General features: G+C 46.7%; 1 non-coding gene and 1 pseudogene across 1 annotated transcript; one reads left to right on the top strand and one right to left on the bottom strand.

Annotated features, from left to right (window-relative positions):
- Nucleotides 1-10,180: 10,180 nt before the first annotated feature.
- On the bottom strand, nucleotides 10,181-11,453 carry LOC110339054 (annotated as a pseudogene).
- A 298-nt stretch (nucleotides 11,454-11,751) lies between these two features.
- LOC115063075 lies at nucleotides 11,752-11,853 on the top strand. The gene has a single exon (XR_003842953.1). It is a non-coding gene; the product is annotated as a U6 spliceosomal RNA (small nuclear RNA).
- Nucleotides 11,854-14,800: the final 2,947 nt, after the last annotated feature.

Here is a 14,800-nt window from a genome sequence, read left to right as displayed (position 1 = left end):
CAGGATGTTAAAAGTTAGGGTAGCTTATTGACTGATGCATTTGGGTAGCTCATTGATTGGGTGAGGTTTGTTTGTTTGTTTGTTTATATGGGGTTTGGGTTTTTTTTTTTTCTTCTTCTTGCTTTGTAGTCCTCTGACAGACCTGGAATTTGCTATGTAGATTGGACTGACCTCCAACTGCATATATTCTTCTGCCTCTGCCTCCAAGACTTGGGACTACAGGCATGTGCTATCTCAACTATTTGGATTTTTTTTTTTTTTTTTTGAGACAAGGTCTCACTATGTGGCCCAGGCAGACCGCCAGCTCCATCTCTTCCTATCTCAGGCTCTTGACATGTACCAGGATGCCTAGCTGTCAGGTAGTGCTTTAGAGATAGATGCATGCTTATCTATATCTATATCTATCCATATATATCTCCATATCCACATATATAATATATACATAGATATACACAAGCACACACACATATTAAGCCTGGCTTGGTAGGTAGCTTACCCAGCACCCAGCACCAGCACCCAGGAGGCAAAGGCAAGTAGATCTCTATGCGCCACCCAGTCCAGCCTAGTAAGGCCCTGTCTTGATCAATCAAACAAACAAAACTCTTATATCAAATATCACAAAGAAATTGGAAAAGTATAAATATCCCACGTGCCGGGTCGTTGCCTCCTTATCCAAGCGCAGTCAGTTCAGTTCCCTGCATGTCTTTGTTTCCTATCTGACTCCAGGCCCATGCATATCACCTTACACAGAAGGCAACACGAGACTCCACGTAACCTTTTCATTGTCTTATCTAAATATTTACATCATTTTAGAAATTTGTTGGTGGTTGTACTGGCTAGTTTTGTGTCAACTTGACACAGGCTGGAATTATCACGGAGAAAGGAGCTTCAGTTGGGGAAATGCTGTAAAGCATTTTCTCAATTAGTGATCAAGGGGGGAGGTCCCCTTGTGGGTGGTGCCATCTCTGGGCTGGTAGTCTTGGTTCTATAAGAGAGCAGGCTGAGTAAGCCAGGGGAAGCAAGCCAGTAAGGAACATCCCTCCATGGCCTCTGCATCAGCTTCTGCTTCCTGACCTGCTTGAGTTCCAGTCCTGACTTCCTTGGTGATGAACAGCAGTGTGGAAGTGTAAGCTAAATAAACACTTTCCTCCCCAACTTGCTTCTTGGTCATGATGTTTTGTCCAGGAATAGAAACCCTGAGTAAGACAGTGGTTGTGGCATCGGGGCGGTGGCAGCGGCGGCGGAGGTGGTGGCTTTTGTGTTTTTGTTTGGTTAGTTCGTTGGTTTCAAGATAGGCTTAGGCTTTCTCTGTGTAAGCCTGGCTGGCCTAGAATTCACTCTGTAGATCAGGGTGGCTTGGAGCAGAAATCCGCCTGCCTCTGCTTCCCAAGTTCAGGGATTAAAGGTGTGCGCCTCCACTGCCCGGCATTATATCATTTTAATACCAATGAATTACTTTCTTTTCTTTTTCGCTTGGTAGGTTTGAGTTTTGAAATAAAATCAGGCTTACAGATTGCCTTGCACAAACAGTCAGGACGAGTCCTGTGTGACCTTTCTACGGCTTCTCCACGTTAACATGACAGAGCCATAGAACACTTTAAACGGGAAGTCAGTGTTGACACAATGCTATTAAGTAATCTATCGATCTTGTTCACATGCTCCCAATTATCTCACTAATGTGTTTTTTTTTTTTTCTTTCTTTTTTTGGCTCAGGATCAAACCCAACATCATACACTGAATTTCGTTTTTATGTTCCCTTCATGTTCTCTGGTCTAGGAGAGTTCCTTTTTATTTTTTATTTTTTTCCCCTCGGTCTTTATGACCTTGACACTTCTAATGAGCGCCATCCTGTAATTTACAGAGAGTCTCTCAGTTTGCATTTGTACAACGTTTCCTCATGATTAAATTCAGGTTGTGCATTTACGAAAAAAACCACAGGAGGCTGGAGAGACTGCTCCGTGATTAAAAGTGCCAGCTGCTCTTTCAGAGAATCTGAAAGATTCCCAGCACCCATGCCTCACAGCTCAAAACTGCTGTCACTACAGCTCCAGGGATCCTACACCCTCTTCTGGCCCCCTTGGACACACAAATACCCCCTACACACACCACACACACACACACACACACACACACACAGAGACATATACACATAAATAAATATTTTTCAAAATGCCGCAGACTCGATGCTGTGCCTACTTCCCTGTCATCTCAGGTGTGTGACACTGGTACCACAGGACTCATGTTGTTAGGTATTTAAGTGGCGTCTGGCAGCTTTTCAACAGTAATAACACTCTTTTCCTCTTTGCCGTTTTTGTTTTGTTTGCTTTTGAAATGGGTTTTCACTATATCCCAGGCTACCTTGCAACTCTCTCTCCAGGCTGGCCTATAACTTGTGATTCCCCTGCCTCAGGCTTTCAACTGTGAGATTACAGGCATGAGGCCCTCTACATCTGGCTCCTCTGGCAACTCGTTAGGATCTTGAGAAAGGTACTTTAAGTCCCTATAAATAGCCTAGTGGCTAGACTCACCAAAGCTTTCTGCCTACTGAGTATCAGGACTGTTGAGCCAACGGGACTTGGTGGTGGCTTGATAGGGAGCTGAGTCACACTGCAGGTAGAGTGAGCTGTAGCTAGCTAGGCACCTCATTTTGACCCAGTGGTACTGGTGGTTAGGCCCAGGCCAGGTCTTTCCAGATTCTTGGCCTCTTAATCAAGGAATTGGAACAAAGGCCTTCATTGATTTGAAAAAGTATTGAGGAAACTTTGTTCACAAATGAAACTATGTTACAGATGAGCAATGCCCAGTTGATAGAAACCCCTGGGGAGACAGTGCTCCGCTAACCCCATCACTGTTCAGGGCTTCTTTTCCTGTGGTTCTTGTTTGTAAGGGTCATAGTTCAGGTGGTTACTTCCCCTCATTGAACACGTGCCTAAGTCTAGTCCAGTCTGGATGAGTCCCATAGTTCCCCAATGCGTTCCAGGATGTGTTTGAGTAGAAACATGGGGCCATTGAGAGAGTGCTAGGGGAAGTAACCCATTTCCATTGTCTAAAGCAGACTCATGTGGAGCCTGATGTAAGCAGCTTCTCGGCTCACCAGCAGGTTGCTAGGTAAGTCGTTCTAAGAGGGGCAGGTGTGCCAGGTTCGTGGGGTGAGAATTTCAAGTGCATTATTGGAAGAGGGGTGTGTGCGTGAGCCAAGCCACAAGGATTCCTAGATGGATACGTCCTTCCTACGCTTGCCCGCCTCACCAGGGCACGCACACACACATGCACATGCGCGCACACACACACACATGCACATGCGCATGCACACATCACCAGGGGAAGGTCTCCAGCACGGCTCAGACTATGCCACTCAATGTTGCCCTCAGATGGCTCACCCATCCCCAAGCCTCCAGAGCCAGATCCACTGCCCATTGTGGTGGGGGATTGGGGTCCACTCTCTCAAGGGCTGCAGACTGTGGAGTGGCTGGGCCAGCTCTCCCTCACTCTCGCCCCAACAGATGGCTCACCCGTGTCCCCTCAACCAGGGCCAGCCATACTCTGCTGTCCAGACAAGGTGCGGGGACCACTCTCCCCTGTGCGAGAGGCAGGGCCAGCTCCCCAGCTCTCATGACCCAGGGCCAGCTCTCCCGACTGATGTAGGGGGAGGGGGGTGGGCAGGGAGGGCATCACCCCTGCACCTACACCACTCCATGGCGATGAGAGGTGGGGCCAGCTCTCCTGTACGCTTACCCTCGGGCCGGCTCACCTGTACTCCCGTCACCAAACTCAGCTTTGCTGGGCTGTCCAGATGAGGAGCGGGGCCCTCTCCGGCTAATTCTTAGGCTTCTCTATTCCCAAAGGTACCTCCTGCTCAGGGACTGACGGTCTGGGGTTGCACTGTGGGAATTGTTCCCTTCAATCCTAAAGACAGTTTCTTCATTGTTGTTGCTTTGGTTCCAATCCTCCAGGGAATGCAGGCATTGTATATGCATAGCCCTCGGCCATAGGAGGAAGCTGACCTTGAACTCAGTGTGTGGATGCCCGGATGGCGCTACTCCAACTCCTCAGAGAGCACAGACACCACGAACATCTGAAACACAGCTTCAGGAAGATTGTCCACAGTGCAGAAACCAAAGCAGTTGGGAGCAGGGAGAGAGTAGCAACATTTTCATGAGATGGAAGATGGAGAACATCTGAGAACAGGTAGGTGACAATCTAGAGCACCCTGGCATGTGGCTCTGACTCTGGCCATGCTTGGCTCCCCGGGCCCAGTCAAATTGCTATTTGCCTTCAGCAAAGTGGGTTTCAGAGCATTGACATTAACCTCCAAATCAGAATTACTTTATATTGTTATTGCTTTGAGATAGACCTCACTATGTAGCCCATGCTAGCCTTGAACTTGAGATCCTCTTGCCTCTGCTGACCTAGTGCTTGGATTATGGGTACATACCTCCCACTCACCTAGGATAATTTTTTTTTTCTCCCCAGTGACCTCTTGCCTGAATCTGAGGGTGGTAAGGGGTGACATTCCTAAGAACCAGGGGGCATTTTAGAAGGTCATGGAATGAATTCTAACAGGGCCAAACACAAAATCAATGAGAGAAGATCAGCAGATGACCATTGCTTGGAGCTACAAACAGAAACCTGCTCACAGAGTGGCTGCTGTGAGCCATGGGCCCATAGTGAGATACCTCTGAACTTTTTGGTTTTCAAGGTAATTAATGAATTCCATTATTATTATTATAACCATTATTGTTATTGTTATTATTATTATTATTTTGAAACAGGATTTCTCTGTGTAGCCCTGGCTGTCCTGGAACTCATTCTGTAGACCAGGCTGGCCTCGAACTCAGAGATCTTCCGCCTTGGCCTTCCAAGTGCTGGGATTAAAGGCATGTGCCACCACTACCCAGCCTTTGTTTTGTTTTGTGTATAATTAATGAAATATTGTGTGCATGGTGTGTGTGTGTGTGTGGTATGTATGCATGCATGTGTGTTTGTTTATGTGCACATGTATACAGGTGTGTGTACCATGTACCGGAAGGCCAGAGATTGACGTCTTGCGCACTCCATTGGTTTCCGCTTTCTTTTCTGAGACGGCGTCTCTCAGTGAAACAGAAGCTCACAAGTTTGGTTAGATTGTCTGGCCAGTGATTTCTAGGGATTCTCTGACTCCACCTCTACAGCACGGGAATTACAAAGACATACACCACACCTTGATTTTCACATGGGTTCTGGGGATTCAAACTCAGGTCCTTGAGCTTACCCAGGAAGCACTTTATCAACTGAACAAAACCCTTAGGCCTGGGCTCTTGAGTGTTAAGAAATTCAGTGACCCACTGAGGCAGACTGTCCGGGGGGCCAGACTTTGCAATGAGTTCTTTTGTCATGCCTCTCTGTTGCTTATGATTTTCAGTGGGAAAGTGAACTGTTGTCCCAACTAGCAACGATGGTTCAGGACCAAGGATAGCGACCCACCAGCCTCAGCACTCAACAGGGCTGGGAGAGGTAGGAGGGGACTTCTAGGAGCCTAGAACTTCCACAGTAGGCCTTAAGAGTTCCATTCTTGGCCACTCCTGAGTTTGTGTCCCCTTTTCTCTTTCAGAGCCATTACACTGTCAAAGCCAGGTTCTTCGTTCCTGGCACCTGGATTCCAGACACAACTTTCATGTTCATCATCCCCTCAATATAGCAAGAAATCTATTTAGCTTGTCCCTGTGAGAGAGGCACACTGAGAAAAAAAGACAAAAAGCAGCTGCTGGCTTAACATACCACCATTGTCCAAAACGTTACATAAGAGCGAAAGAAAAAAGGGGTTTCTAACCTTCAGCAGTTAAAAAGAATCAAGGGTTTTCACAGCAAAGCTTCTCTCAGGGCTTCCAGATGTCATCAGACCCTGAAAAATTCCAACTGACTGGGGGTGGGGGTGGGGTGGGGGGGTGGAGCCGTCCTAGTGCCTGCAGGAATTGACTGTTCCACAGTGTAAGGGTGAATAAAAGAGGAAGATCCACAAAGACTGGCCTGAGCCGGCAGCACTTGTTAGTATTTTGTCTAAGTTCCGCCCCCACAGTTGCCTGGCAACAGCCAGATGTGCATGACTCACTATAAAAGGGGCTGCTTGTCCCCCTCCTCTCTTGCCTTCCTGCTCCCCCCTCTCTCCATTCCCTTCCCCCTCTCTTTCCACGTGCTCATGGCTGACCTCTACGTCTCTACTCCTCTCTCTCTCTCTCTCTCTCTCTCTCTCTCTCTCTCTCTCTCTCTCTCTCTCTCTCTGCCTTTCTCCACCTATACTACCCTCTTAACTCCTCTCCCCATGCCCTGAATAAACTATTCTATTCTACACCGTCCTGGGCTGGTCCCTTAGAGGGAAGGGATGCCTCGGCATGGGCCCGTGGAGACAGCCCCTTCCCCCACACCTGACTCCACCAAACATATCCCCTCCTCTCTTTATCTTTTTATAAACACACCAGCACTCAGGGCTGCTGTTTTGGGATTATCGGCTCCTACCCATGGGGAAAATGACTGGGTGTGTGTGTGTGTGTGTGCGGTGGGGGAGTGGGGAGTGCTCCTGTGTTTTGAACTGATAATGGGCACAGTTTTCAACTCTGTAAGCCCAGGGTGGAGCTCAAGGTTCAGCTTACAAGTCCAGGGCTGCCCGTTGTTTTCTTCCTCAAGCACTTGGCAATTACTTTGTTCCTCTTCTATCTGGAATTTGTATAGCATATTGAAAACTGACAAGCAGAGGCCGGCTAGATGACTGGTTTCTTGTCTCCACCTCCTGATCCTGCTAGTTCTGGTCCAAACTCTCCAGTCAACACAGGAGGCTGCCATGCCAGCTCTCAGAATCCCTGCTTTAAACATCACCTAAATCAGCCTGTCTTGGTTTCTGATGATGTAAGGCAGAAAATCTAAACCACATGGTCTCCGTGCCTCAGTTTCCCAAATGTCTTTGGGTTGCTACTGCTGTGATAAAACGTGACAAAACAAAACAAAACAAAGAAACCAACCAACCAACCAACCAACCAACCAACAAACAAAAAAACAAAGTTGTGGTGCCAAGGTTTATTTTGTATTATGTATCATTCAGGACGGTTGAAAGAGGAACTCCAGCAGCGCAGGAGCCTGGAGGCAGGGCCTGATGCAGGAATGCTTACTTACTGGTTTGTTTTCCATGGCTTGCTCAACCTGCTTTCTCAAAAGCAGCCAGATCCACAAGCTCAGGAGTGGCACCACCCAAAGGGAGATGGGCCCTCCTGCATCAGTTATCAGTTAGGAAAATACCCCAGATGCTTGCCTACAGCCCATCCTGGTGGGAACGTTATCTTAACTGAAGCTCTTCCTTCCCAAATAGCTCTAACTAGTGTTGTCATAAAACTAGTCAGCACACCAAACCATGAATGCTACAATCCCCAAGACCACAGAGGGGAAAGCCTTTCATCTAAGAGATTGGTTTTAAAACCTTTTTATTTTTTTTTTTATAATTTCATATTTACCTTTGTGTATATATGTGTGTGTTTGTATGCACACGCACATACATATAAAAATACAATGTATTTTTATCATATCCACCCTACTTCCCCTAACATACCCCAGACAAACCAACACATCTCCTTCCTCACTTCTCTTCCTCCTCCTCCTCCTCCTCCTCCTCCTCCTCCTCCTCCACCTCCTCTCCTCACTCCTATTTTTTTTCTTTGTCTTTTACAATTCAGTGAGTCCAATTAGTGCTGGCAGAATGCACATGTGGGGCCATCCACGTGAGCAGAGGCAACCTAGGTCACATCTGTTGATTTTTTAAAATAATCTCAATTGTTTGATTTTTCCAGTGAAGACTCGAGAGCCAGATGCTGGGGTGAAAGCCTGCTGGCTCAGAGAGGCCGAGAAAGCCCCCAGCTGCCCTTCCTCCCACCAGGAACACCCCTCTCTCAAACAACCTCCTTCAAACGGAAGGTCCCTCCCTTCTACTTCCCGTGCCTCTCTCTGTCCCTTCTGACTCTCTCTTACTCTCTGTGTTTTTTTCTTAATAATCCTATGTTCAACTTCCCTTCAATTTGTTGCTTGCTCCATCTCTTGACCTATGGATGACTTTATTTAACCATGTTTACAATAAATGTTCAAGCAGGAAGGTTTTGAATTAAAGGTGTGTGCCAAGGCTGAGCCACACCATAACTAAAAACGGGGTTTTCCAGTAAAAAGCACCATCTCGGGGCTCACAGTGTGATCACATATCCTACAACACACATCCATACAGAAAAGCTCTGTTTCCCAAAAGCTGTCAACTGCCAATATTTCCTCAGCTAGGGGTATGGCCTCGTGAGGAACTCACTCTTGATGCTATGCAGATAACCATAGCTGCTTTGCGTTCGTGAGTGTGATAGCCATATTATATCTAAAAGACAGTATTTCGAAGCATTCTCATTCTTTTGTCTCTTCTTCCAGAACGTTCTCTGAGCCCTATGGTGAGGTTGCATATAGATATACTATTTAGGACTAAGCACGCACAATCACTTTATCACCACGTTGACCACTTACGAGTCTGTATTAACTGCTACTCGTGGTAAAATAAAACTTTTCTGTCCAAAGATTGAGAGTAGCACTAATCTGTGGATACAGACATAAATATTTAGAAGCAATCTCACAACATGACTGTTGTACTATATCCTTCCTCTCCATTGCGGGTGCACTGGCACGGAAGGGGCGGGGCGAAGTCCTAACCAGGGAGTCCACAGTGGTTCCCACCATCAGCATACAGCTAGGAGAGGGAGGCAGGAATCCCGGGTCTGCAGTCTATCTTTCTCCCCTTGGGGCATCTGCCCGCTAGACAGAGAAGGGAGGTAGGACCCAGGAAGGGGACAAGCAGAATGTGGTGGTCCAATTAGGAGCCAGGGCTGAGTGTACGAGAAGGGCTGGATGTTAGAAAGACATCTCAGGAGTCTTAGGCGCGGCTCTTTAGTTGAAGGCCTTCCCCACAGTGATCCTTAATGAGCACCAGCTCTCTGAGATGGTCCTGGCTTTTTTCATACTGGTTTATTTGATGTTGAATATAAATACATACACTTTATATTTGGGGTGAACCAGGGATTACATATCTTTTGTGGGGAAGGAATACCCAGGAAAGGAAACTCAATGCTGAGGGTCCCTTGTTAGCGTGGAGAACTCCAGTTATTACTTTATGTGACTGGCTGCCCGGTGGTCCTCTCAGTGGGGTGTCATGGTTACAAGTCCCAGAGCTGGTACACAGACAGGTAAGGAGCAGCTCCATTCCCGCCAGCCTCAGATCTCTGAGATTCCTGGGGTCTGCGCTCACTCAGCCTTGCTGGTTCTTATGCGTGTCTGGTAGCACGGTCCCACATGCCCTACACATATGGATACACTTAGCAAAACAACAGTAGTAGGTTTATCCCCTAGGGTCTATGACCTTCCCAGACTAGATTTTGACCGTGTTTACAGTACAGGGCATGAATTCCCTCTAGTGGAACAGGCTTCAAAGCTGGTCAGAAGGTGGTTGGTGACTTAAGTTGTGCCCCTTCTGAGGCAATAGGCCCCATTTTGCCTGCTAAGTCAGTCAGCATTGCAGCGTGTAGGGTCCTGCATACAGTAAGACCTTTATTGTCATGTCTCCCCAGAGGTTTGCATGGTACACTCCAGCATTATGAAAGCTATCCAGGAAGGAAGACGTTTCTCAGTCAGTTCCATATTGATTGCTCCACATCTCATAGACAAAGTATGTAGTGTATTCAGCAATGGGGTCTTAACATATAGTTACGGTGAACAACCAAGAGAAATGGCAGTAGCCTGTGTTGTTTTGGAGACCTTTGGGGGTACCCCTAACTAATAACTCCTAGGGAGGTATTCTATGCATTGAACTGAGAATTAATTTCCTTCCTTCCTTCCTTCCTTCCTTCCTTCCTTCCTTCCTTCCTTCCTTCCTTCCTTCCTTTCTTTTTCCCCAAATTTACTTCTGAGTCTATCTTGTAAGAGGAGGCTGGAAATAAAGGGGAATTTAATAAAAAAATGGCATAATTAGTTAAATATCTCTCAGTTAGGCCCTCTCACGCAGAGAGACCAGTCCCAGACAGCTATGACCCTAGGAACCCCAGGGAGGCACTAAACGTGGCTGAGGAAGGTTAGGTGCCAGAGGCTCCCTGCCCAGCCTTTTGCATAAGGAAGCCAAACAGGAGGTGGGCAGGGTACATCACCACCTTAGAAAGTCCCTAAGGAACTTCCAGAGCTTGGTGACCCAGAGATTGGCACCGAGATCAGACAGGTACTGGATTTCGGGCGTGAGCATGCGCCGGCAGAGCTGCTCGTGTTGCGGCCCGACGCTCTTCTTGAGGTTGTAACCCAAGATGGACTTGATACCCAGGGGCTGCCAGGGCTGCATGGCCGACTCCTGGATGGCCTCAGCACCAACCGCTTGACCGCCATCTATGCAGACGCGGCGCATGTGTTCGTTAGCTTGGCGCCGCTCAGCTACCTCACGCACCATGCGCTCCCGCCCGAAGGCCTCCACCTTTCGCCAGAAGCTGGCATTGAAATGGCTGTAGAGGCGCACGTCCAGCAGGTTCCAGGCGGTGGCTCGGCGGTACAGCTCTCCCGAGAGCCGCGGCACCGGCGAGTGGCACCGCGCGTTGAGCTTGAAGTACAGCACATCCTCCAGGTCCCAACACAGCATCTCCCGGAGCAGCATCAGGGATTCGTCGAAGTACTCCTGCAACAGCACCAGGTGGAAGCGGCGCTCCACCTCCAGGATGTGCTCCTGCACACGCGGGCTGCCCGGGTCCAGGCTACTGTCGTAGCCCAGGTCGAAGAAGAGCAGGTTGCAGAGGTAGTGCGCGTTGTAGCTGCTCGGATGGTAGTAGCGATCGGGGTCCTGCAGGAACTCGGCCAGCTTATCGCGGCTCGACAGCTTACAGGTGAGTGGCACTACGGATCCAAAATAGTGGAAGGAAGACTCGAAGAGATGAGTGGGGTCGCGGATAACGGTGATGAAGGCGGCACCCTTCGCACCAGCCCTCGCACCTCCTCGTAGTGGAAGCGCATGTGGTTGCAGAGATGTTGAAGCACGCCCCGGGCCGGTAGTCCTGCACCAGGCTTCGTGCAAAGTACCACGGGTAGTGGAAGTCGGTTCGGCCTTTGGGGAAGGCGAACTTGAGCTTGTGCTTCTGGCCGAAGCAGAAGAGGATGTTGAGCAGCGTGCTGCTGGCGGTCTTGTGTGTCTTCAGGAACACAATATCTCTCCGAGGTTGGCACCCTCCTGGAGAGCCGTTGGCGGGAGTGGCTGCCACCAGCTCATTGGGAAGAGGGGAGCAAGGCACTGCGGCCTCTGAGGTCCTGATGTTGGGATATGGTGGAGGTACCATGTAGGAGTACAGCAGCAGTAGGAAACTGGTAAAGAGAGCTCCCAGCAGTAGCCCCTTGGCTTTGGACTTGCAGGGTTTCTTCGGCCACAGAGCCATCTCAGGAAACCACTTGGCCCTGTTCTCCGGGGCTCCAGGCGGCAGGGGTCGGCTCCAGCCCCCGCCGCCCTGGCGCTCACTGGGAGGCGGGGTGCACTTCAGGGACCCTGGGCACTGACAGGCCTGGTCCATGTCCCCGCCCCGCAGCGGTTCGAGAATTTCATCGTATAACCCATGTCTTCAGAGAACAGCATTGTCTATTAATTTCCATTCAAATTACTGTTTTTTAAATATATGCATACAATATATTAAATTGAATAAAATTTATTATATATAAAATATTTTTTGTTTTATATATATTATATATATTTGCTTAGGCAGAACACATGCTAAAATTGGAATGATACAAAGATTAGCATGGCCCCTGCACAAGGATGTCATGAAATTTATGGAATGTTCTGTGTTTTATTTGGTATCAATGACTGCAGATTCAAAACTGAGAATGAGAAACATCGAAGGCTTCTGTGAAAACCTCTTTCCTCTACCCCGCCTAAAGAAACAGTCCAGAACAGGAAGCTATAGAAGAGAGTTCTTAAAAGTTGTGATAAAGATGCTGAAGTGTGCCGGGCTGTGGTGGCGCACACCTTTAATCCCAACACTTAGGAGGCAGAGGCAAGCGAATTTCTGAGTTTGAGGCCAGCCTGGTCTATAGCGTGAGTTCCAGGACAGCCAGGACTATAAAGAGAAACCCTGTCTCAAAAAAAAAAAAAAAAAAAGATGCTGAAGTGTAGCTTCTTACAGTTGATGGGGAGGACGGTGGGGAGGACTCCGTAGCATATGTATAAAGGGCTGGTCAGTATATGGGGAACACATATACTGGAAAATGTATAGAGGAAAATGTATGTTTAAATTAACCATCTAAGTAGTATGTTTGGCTATACTGTGCTGGTGTTCATAGGTGATTTACAACTAGTCGTACTTGTCTTGTGAGGCTGAGTGCCCCTGTGTTTCAAGCATACCTATTTAGAATTGTAACGTCCTCTTGCTGGACTGTTCATGTCATCTGTATAAAGTAGCCTTTATCTCTTCTCAGTAGTTCTGGACTGAAGCCTATTTTGACAGCAACATCTGCTTGCTTCCTAGGTCCATTTGCTTAGAGTACATTTTCCCAGTCTTTTACCCTACAGTAATGTCTGTCTTTTGTGATAAGGTGCACTTTCTTAGAGGCAGCAAACAGATGGTGCCTGCTTTCACTGAGGGAAATTGATATCATTAATATTCACAGTTATTATTGAAAAGTGTGTATTCATTCCTGTCAGTTTAAAAAAAATAGTTTAGTTTGTATTATTTATCTTTCCCTCTCTTTCTCTCTTGCTTAGTTAGCTATTATCTTAGTATGGTTTATTTTTCCTGTGGCCTTATGGATGGATTTATTTTTCTCTTCAGTCTGAAGGATTCTTTCAAGGATCTTCTTAGGTGGTGATCAAGATTAAAGAATCAATTTCTATAATGGCAAGTTTTTATCTTTTCTTTGTAGGCTTTGATTTTTCAAAACCTACTTTAATAAGGGTTTTTAAATGCTTTAACCTACTGTCTACCCCACCACCCACCAGAGGAAGGGGAAAGGAAAGGTTAACAGGGCAAAAGGGGATGTGGACCTGTTTGGAAATAGTTCTTTGGGACATGTCTTAGTCAGGGTTTCTATTCCTGCACAAACGTCATGACCAAGAAGCAAGTTGGGGAGGAAAGGGTTTATTCAGCTTACACTTTCCACATTGCTGTTAATCACCAAGGGATATTAGGACTGGAACTCAAGCAGGTCAGGAAGCAGAAGCTGATGCAGAGGCCATGGAGGGATGTTCTTTACTGGCTTGCTTCCCCTGGCTTGCTCAGCCTGCTCTCTTATAGAACCCAAGACTACCAGCCCAGGGATGGTCCCACCCACAAGGGGCCTTCTTCCTTGATCATTAATTGAGAAAAATGCCTTACAGCTGGATCTCATGGACACATTTCCTCAGCTGAAGCTCCTTTCTCTGTGATCACTCCAGCTGTGTCAAGTTGACACAAAACTACCCAGCACAATTGACCCCTTGTCAACTTGACACACAAACACATCACTATTAGGCCTCAACCCTTACTTTCTTATTCATCCCCAAGATTTAACTAACTTTAAAAATCCCACAGTATTTACATATTAAAATTTCAATCCCTTTAAAATGTCCAATATCTTTTTTTTTAAAGATTTATTTATTTATTATATGTCAGTACACTGCAGCTGTCTTCAGACACTCCAGAAGAGGAAATCAGATCTTGTTAAGGATGGTTGTGAGCCACCATGTGGTTGCTGGGACTTGAACTCTGTACCTTTGGAAGAGCAGTCGGGTGCTCTTACCCGCTGAGCCATCTCACCAGCCCCCAATATCTTTTAAAATTCAAAATCTCTTAACTGTGGGCTCCACTAAAATATTTTCTTCCTTCAAGAGGGAAAAATATCAGGGCACAGTCACAATCAAAAGCAAAAATTAAACTCTGACTGTCCAATGTCTGGGATCCTTTGGTTGTGACAGATAGCTTTGCTAGGGTGAGCAGTCTGGGCTGGCAGTTGTTACCTTCCAGAATTGTAAATATACCATTCCAAGCCTTCCTGGATTTAAAAACTTCAATTGACAAATCTGCTCTTATTCTGGAGGGCCCACCTTTATATGTGACTTGATGTTTCTTTCTTGCTGCTTGCTGCTTTAGATTATACACACACACACACACACACACACACATATATATATATAAAACGTTCTTCAGTATGTATGCCTGCAGGCCAGAAGATGGTTATAAGCCACCATCTAGAGTTGCTGGGAATTGAACATAGGACCTCTGGAATAGCAGTCAGTGCTCTTAACCTCTGAGCCTTCTCTCCAGCCTTTAATAGGCTATCTTTATTCTGCATATTTAGTGTTTTAATTATAACACAATGAAAGAGAAAACTTAATGGTTCTGTAGGAAAATTTTTGCTTTTTACTTTTGGAAACAGTCTCACATTGTAGCCCAGCCTTGCCTAAAAATCACAGTGTGAAGCTGTGTTCCTCCTGCTTCAGAGTGCTGGGATTATTGAATGAGCCCTATAGCACCTAGAAGATGATTTTTGTGTGTGCATTTGTATGTATATATGTGTATTGGGTACATGATCACATGGGTGCATGTTTATGTTTGTGTAGGTGTATATGTGTATGTGTGTAGGCGTGTGTGTATGTATATGTATATATATCTATATATCTATATAGATATGATTGTGTTGGTTCTGTGTGTGTGTGTGAGAAAGAGAGAGAAGAAGAAGAAGAAGAAGAAGAAGAAGAAGAAGAAGAAGAAGAAGAAGAAGAAGAAGAAGAAAAGGAGAAGAAAATGAAGAAGGAAGAGGAGGA

The sequence above is a fragment of the Mus pahari genome, chromosome 1, assembly GCF_900095145.1.
Source record: "Mus pahari chromosome 1, PAHARI_EIJ_v1.1, whole genome shotgun sequence".
NCBI classification, from domain to species: Eukaryota; Metazoa; Chordata; class Mammalia; order Rodentia; family Muridae; genus Mus; species Mus pahari.
This window is presented reverse-complemented; position numbering and strand designations above follow the sequence as displayed.